Here is a 7,303-nt window from a genome sequence, read left to right as displayed (position 1 = left end):
TTACGCGAGCTCGACTTATGTGTACGTGTCTATGTGTATGTGTGTGCTGTGCTTGCAATTTCCAATTTGGAAAAAAGTACGTATATGCGGGTCATCGCCGCTGCCACGTGAAAAGCCATAAGTTTTGCTCCTCCTCCCTTTGCCCTGACTCGTTGCATAAATAATTTTAATGAGGCCAGCGGCGGCGGCGGCGGTGGCAGCCCGGTATCCGTCAAGATTCCCAAGAAGCCTCTTCGTCTTGTGCGCCGTCGAAATTCAGCCGCTGCGAGCTTTCTGCAGCCAGCGACGGACTCGACTCGCCTCGACTCGTAGCGGTATAAGTGCGAGTGGCTATAAATTTTAAAGACAACTTTTGCCCGTTGCCATACGTATACGTACGCGTGTATAGTGGCTGTCCAGCCGATCCCGACTTCGAGCCAAAAGTACATCGAGTTTTTTCTCGACCGGACGAAAAAAAAGCCTCGTCACGCAATCGAGACGCGCGCGCAACGTTGCAGGCTGCTAGAGGCGATCCTATCGGATAAATCGGCCCTGCGGCTGAATGCTCTAAATTTAGCGGATCGCGCGATCGTTGGCGAATTCGGGAAAAAGTATTTTGCTCTCGAAATTCGATTACACGTCTCTTTCGAAATCAACTTACGACAGCGAGCGATCATTTTTCCTCCTCGACGCGAACATGACTTTCGCGTATATGAAACTGCGAGGAGAGGCAAAGAAAAGTCAAGAGAGCCGCGGTTTCTTAATGAAATCCACCGTAACGAAATTAGAAATCTCTGCGAGCTTGCAGGTGTTTTTTTCCTTCTTACTTCTTTACCTCTTCGCGGTTAAAAGATTTTCTCCCCCCATCCTCCCGTAACCCGTATCACAAAAAGCTTACGCCGCACCTGTATACTATACGGCGCGCACAGCTGAACACGACGTTTGTCTCTATTAGACGAACGTGTCGGGATTCTAAGCTACCTCGTTCTTCACCCCCTGCCAAGTGAGAGAGCAGCAGCCTATGTAGTTATATACCTATATGTATGTATAACGCACCCCCCTTACCCGCGCGAGAGTACTGTTTTACAGGTCAGTTGAATCTTTCATGAGATTCTTCCCAGAGATATACCCTTGGCAAGAAATATATCCTCATTTTCGCTATGTAGCGGGCGAGATATTCTTGAAGATGGAGGTTTTTGCTCTCCTCGCGCGCGCAGTAGTCTCGTGCACGCGCCATCCGCCGAGCGAAAGATTCAATCGATTTGGTTTTTTTTTACAATTATGAGTTTTCGATATCTTGCCGCGCGCGTGGCTATTTGTGGATCGCGTGTATGTAGGGGAAAGATTGAATTTTTCGGGTTTACGTATCGCTCAAGCGCGTTGAGTTTTTTTTAAAAGCCCTTTGCGGATGTCTGGTGGTGGCTATTTTTCGAGAACTCGTTTTCTTTCCAACGAAATTTTTCACACGCCAGTCGCTCGATTCTCGAAAATGTAACGGGTAAAGGTGAAAGGTGAAATTAGTCTTTGAAACGCGTTTAATGTAGCATATTTTTCTTATTTTATTTTAATAAAATTTACGTATAAAAAAAATAGCTATCGATGATCATCAAGTGCTATATCAAATTATACATATTGTGTGCAATTGATTTAAAGATATGAGCGCGACACATTCAATATCGTGCGTAAGAGTACAATTTCTCGAGCATGTCACAATGAAAGTCTGACAAATCTGTTTACGATCGCACAATCAACAGCTTCGGATTGTTGTTCTATCTCATCCACGTTTATTTTCTCGAACAAACCAAACAGATCCTCGTAACTCATATTTTCTGCAACTTTTAGGCAAACGAGGTGTGGAAGATTCAACGAGCAATAATCAGTCATGAAGAGATCGGCTGCCAGCGATTCCAAGTCAAACGCCACCCTTGCAGCAACATATGAGAGGTGTCTCCTTACGATGAATCTCGCGAATGTACCTTCACAAGTCAAGTCATTCATTTGTGGGACACGCCAATTTTTTATGTTCTTCAATATCAAGTAACCCTCGCTGCAGTTCATTTTACTAAGTTGATAGAGCGAGACGTCTTCGGTTATCATGATATTATTTATTTTATCAATTTCTCTGTTGTGATGCGTTGGCATATATTCATTGATTCCCATATCTTCCCATCCTGTGTCCCTTGATGGGAGTCCATAATCACCCCATCCATTTGGAATTGTTGGTCTTAACTGCTCGCATCGTTGGCTCATGTAATCTTCAACTTCTTGTTTCATATAGAAGCCAAATTTCCTATGAATAGTTAGTTGGTCTACCAACTGAACAAACATATCGACATCTTGATTCTTATCATCACCCACTGAAGAATATCTTATACCTGTATCTTTCACTAGCATACGGTCGAAATCGTTCCCGTGAATCCGTATCCAGCATTGAACCATTCTGAGCTTCGTGTGGAAGTCCATTTTGTATCCAGCCGACTGCAGCAATAGCATCACCTCGATCATATCCAGAGACACGGCGTACGCCGTCAATTCGAGCGACGAGAAATTATGAATGAACATTCGCTTCTTGTTCAGACTGTCCAGTGACGCGCCGTGATCCAAGAGCGACTTTGTAAGGGCGACGTCGAAACGCATCACCGCCGACTGCAACGGAGTGTCTCCGTGACGATTTCGCGCTTCGATATCGGCTCCATTATCGATGAGCATTTTAACGATCTTATCGACTGGTTTTTTTATATCGCAAGTGTGCCAGTCTACATCGTCCTCGCACAGACACGGCAACGCGAGGGCGTGCAGAGGCGTCGAGCCCTTGGAGTTCGACTGATTTGGATTGGCTCTGTGCTCCAGCAATAATTTCACAATTTTTTCGTGCTTGTACTGGGCCGCAATGAACAGAGGCGAACGCGTGTACATGTCGAGATTGACGTTCACGCCTTCCCTCAGAAATTTCTTCACGACTCTTGCATCAGCCACCATGCAGGCTGCGTGAAAGTAAGTGTAACCATGAGCGTCGCAGTAGTTTTTTCGCGGATAATTCCGAAAGAAATGTTCAATGAAAGACGTATATAGATCAAACCGTTTTTGCTTCGATTCGTATAAATCAGCAACATAATGCACAGCAGACTTTCCATCTTCGAGTCTGAACTCGTGTACGTTAAAATTGATCTTCTCGAGATATTCTATAACCTCGGTAGAGGTAAAATGTCTGTTTTTTACATTATACGTAAAAAAAAATATTTTATCTTCGACGCGCGGAAATAGGCTTTTGCAGTTCATTAATTTCCTTAAATATATACGCGTGATGCAATTACTTTTCCGATAGATTTGACAATACTTTTCTGCTCTGGCGTCTCCTTGTTTTATACTTTTTAACAGATTTTTTATTTCTCTTACACGAAGATGACAAGCGGCTTCTTCTTTTGAAGACATTTTCAATTGAATTTTCTGATATAAATAATTTCCGTTATGAATAAATTTCGATTGTAGCACTGAACACTGACTTTTGCGTTCGGGACATGTACTCGGGAGATCACTACCGCACTAACGCTCAGAGAATTAACTACTGAATAGAAAGTAGTGAGAGCCATGAGTTCTTGACTTGCATCATTCATTATTTTCGATATAAAGAAATTAAATACTGAAATCTTCCGCTGTGTGGATTAGAAACGTTACCGACTCACAAGTCATTACCATGGATCAATCAATATATCTACTCCCAACTCGTCACTATGACTCAATGAATATATTGATTGCCTCTTTTGCCATCAACACTCTTATCATATATTATTAAATTTTTTTGTAATAATTAAACAATTATAAAACAAAATATGGTAAAAACATGTAATCTTTTTCCTCAAAATCAATGCGCAGGTAATTATAATAATTACAGATATTAACTTGGCAAATAAAAGGAACGAATATTAAATAATAAGTTAAATAAATTTCTCCGAATGAATGATTTTTCAATCATTTAATTGATTTTTTTTCGTCTTCAAAAATTCAAAAACGTGTCAATTTCACCACTGCAAAACAATTGTGTAGGCTAAAACCAATAAAAGCACAAGTGATTCTACGGGAAAAAATCTTAACAAAATATGCATTTCAAAAGCTTAAAATTTAAAAACACTCGAGTAGCTCGATGTAAAATAAACGCGTGTGCGTTTTATTTTTCAAATGTTCGAAGCTGTTGTTTTTTGGTAAAAACATAGATGTGGCATTGAATCTCTCTCGCTCTCTTTTTTTCATAGTAGCGCATGTGTGCTGCCATGTGCGCTGTCATATACAGCTATCTCTGTACCCACACGTTTTCGACTTTCTAAAGTAGTGTATGTACACCCGGCGGGTTAGATACTCGGACCTCGAAAATTTGAGATCGATTAGTTGCTTCCTTCACTGTTTATAAACAACAGCGCGTGACTACATTTTTACGACGGACCCTGCGCAGTGAAGGAAGCAACTAATCGATCTCAAATTTTCGAGGTCCGAGTATCTAACCCGGCGGGTGTACAGTCGCCGTATACACGTAGAGACTACATCGGCTGCAGCGAGTGATTGAAACTGAAAAAAAAAATTTTTTTTACATAATTAGTGTCTGTGCTCTGTGGGCGATTAGTCGGAACAATGTCCATGTTGGAACAATTTCAAAGTCTTGTACGAAAAAGAGTCAATCTCGAGAACGAAGATGTGGGATTATCATATTATCGTGACGTTTGTGAGCTAGTTAAACTTTGGCGAAATCCTCCCGACCTCCGGGAAATTTTTCGACCCGAAGAAATCAACCGTTTCCTCACGGATATGATGAATTTCTACCGTTTATTATGGGATCGGCAGCCTCGAGACAGCCGTTCATTCGTGAATTTCGGGTGGGAGGGTATCATCAGGTTCGTGGCCTGCAGCGGCCTCAAGGACGAGCCCAGCGTGGATCAAGACGGCCAGCCACTGACGCGTCGCACCACTGCGCTCCATCACGCGGTCAGATGCAATCCTCGGCTCATCCGCTTCCTCATCAATGACGGAATCATGTGGAATCTTTTTAAGATATACGATAAATTCCACGTGAACTGCGTCGACGAGTTCGGCCTGACGCATCTCCACGTGGCCTGCCGCTTCGGCCGCAGAGACATCGCCGAGAAGTTCCTGGAGCTCGGGGCGGATCCCAGCTGCGTCGACTGGATAACGGGTTTCTCGACGCTGCACTACGCGCTGCAGTTGGAAGGGCTGAACGAGCGCAGATACGCGTTCAATTTACTGATGAAAAACGGCGCTAATCCGAATTTGGCCGATTCGGAGGGACGGACTCCGCTGCACGTTATTTGCGAGCGAATGGACGACGATTGGTTCTTGGCGAAGATGGTGGTCGCGCTCTGCGACGAAAAGCATCGGCCGTTGCAGATCGATGCTCTCGACAAGTTGAACAACACACCGCTGAACTTGGCTCTGAAGGGTGGACACGAGCAAGTGGCCAAATTGCTGCTCAAAAATGGAGCCGATCCGAATCTCACCGACTTTCCAGAGGAAATTATTGCTCGCCAAATGGCGAAGATATTATTGAATGAGGCGCTGTAAAACCATCATCAAGCAGCTGGTTCAGAATTTTTTATTTTTCTTATGTGATATTAAATGTTGTAAATTTTTCATATGAAGCAAATAAATAAATTGAAAAATTAAAAACAAATTTAATAATGGAAAATAAAACTTATAACCGAACAATCCTAAAAATCAGCTGTATAAAAAAAGCCGTGAGATGTGTAACGTCTTTATGTACCCCAAAAATACCCCCTTACTTTTATTATTTACTTAATTACGCGCCATAATTCAGTCGCGCTACACAATTATTATTATTACTTTCCCTCTACATAACATCAACGTACGACGCGTATCGGCACCAGCGCTCACACACACATCAACATGTAAAAATTTAATCAAATATTAAACAATTTAATTTATAATCCAACTAAAACGAAAAGTTATTTGTCTTTTCGATTGAAAATTCGTACTGTCATGCTGATTTATTTTGTATATAAGTTGCTCAAAAAAGTATAAATATTCAATCATAATTAATGCCCACCTCGAATATTACATGGCAGCGAGTCGGCGAGACAAGTCAAAGCAGTTAAAGCAAGATTTCGGCCAAGTTTAAGTTTTTTCGTGAATTTCCCAATTCATAATTGTTAAACTTATTGAGTAATACAATAATATTGCTTGATAATATCACGATATTAGCCGTTTAAGGAATTATGTAATTCCATATAATATACGAGGCTAGTAGTAACATGGGTGCGTAAAAATGTAAAAGTTGCATACATAATCCAGAGAACCTAGCCGTGGCTAGGTATGTATTTCATAAAAGACACAATGAAGAAATTATATAAAAGTAAAAAAGCAGTCGTTAGGGCGCTAGGCCTCAACAAGATAGAAATTCTCTCCCTTCCCCCGAAATTATTAATTTCCGATATCTTGTTCTTCTGAATTTTTTAAGTTTTGTCTCGAACATTCTTATTTTAAAAGATCACGAGTACGTTTCTGGGCGAACAAAAATCGAATTTCTCGACAAAGTGCTCTTAAAAAAACTATGAATATAAACCTTTTCTTTGGACCGGCCGTACAGGTTTACAGGTAACAAATTGCACTTTCAGGATTTTAGTAATTCAAGGGTACACTTATATTTATAAACACTGCATGAATGAATTTTCATCCTTTCTACTTATCGTGTATCATAATTAGGGGTGTTCGAGTACTCGAAAAAGCTCGGCTCGACCGAGCCGAGCTTTTTCTCGAGTACTTCGCTCGAACTCGAGTTTTTCGAGTTTCGGTCTACGCAATTATGCATAAGCATTATCATCTATTTTGTAATTGTATGGTCATATAAACGCATTGGTATCTATTGTATACATATGTCGTGACATATGTATAGTCCCGTTCGATTACACAGATACTTTTATACAGCGACTTTTCAAGGGAAAATCAGTAATATTGAAAAATTCAATTTTTCAAATACAACAACACCGGGTCATGAGCTCGATGCAAAACTTTATATACCGCTGCGAATGCACTTATGACCAGGCACATGTCATTACATCTTTTAGTAATCCAAAACTCGAAAAAACTCGATTACTCGAGTATTCCAGACTTGACTCGAACTCGACTCGAGCTCGACGAGCCGAGTTCGAGTCGAGCAATACTCGAAAAATCGAGTACTCGCACACTCCTAGTTATAATACATCGTATATGTTAAAAGACGGACGATAAAAATAAAGATTAAATTTTGACTACGCAAGTATTACAACATTACTACAGGCGTGTAAGCGAGAAAACTTCGATG

This window comes from Trichogramma pretiosum, unplaced genomic scaffold (assembly GCF_000599845.2).
Source record: "Trichogramma pretiosum strain Unisexual culture from Peru unplaced genomic scaffold, Tpre_2.0 scaffold10, whole genome shotgun sequence".
In the NCBI taxonomy this organism is placed as follows: domain Eukaryota; kingdom Metazoa; phylum Arthropoda; class Insecta; order Hymenoptera; family Trichogrammatidae; genus Trichogramma; species Trichogramma pretiosum.
This window is presented reverse-complemented; position numbering follows the sequence as displayed.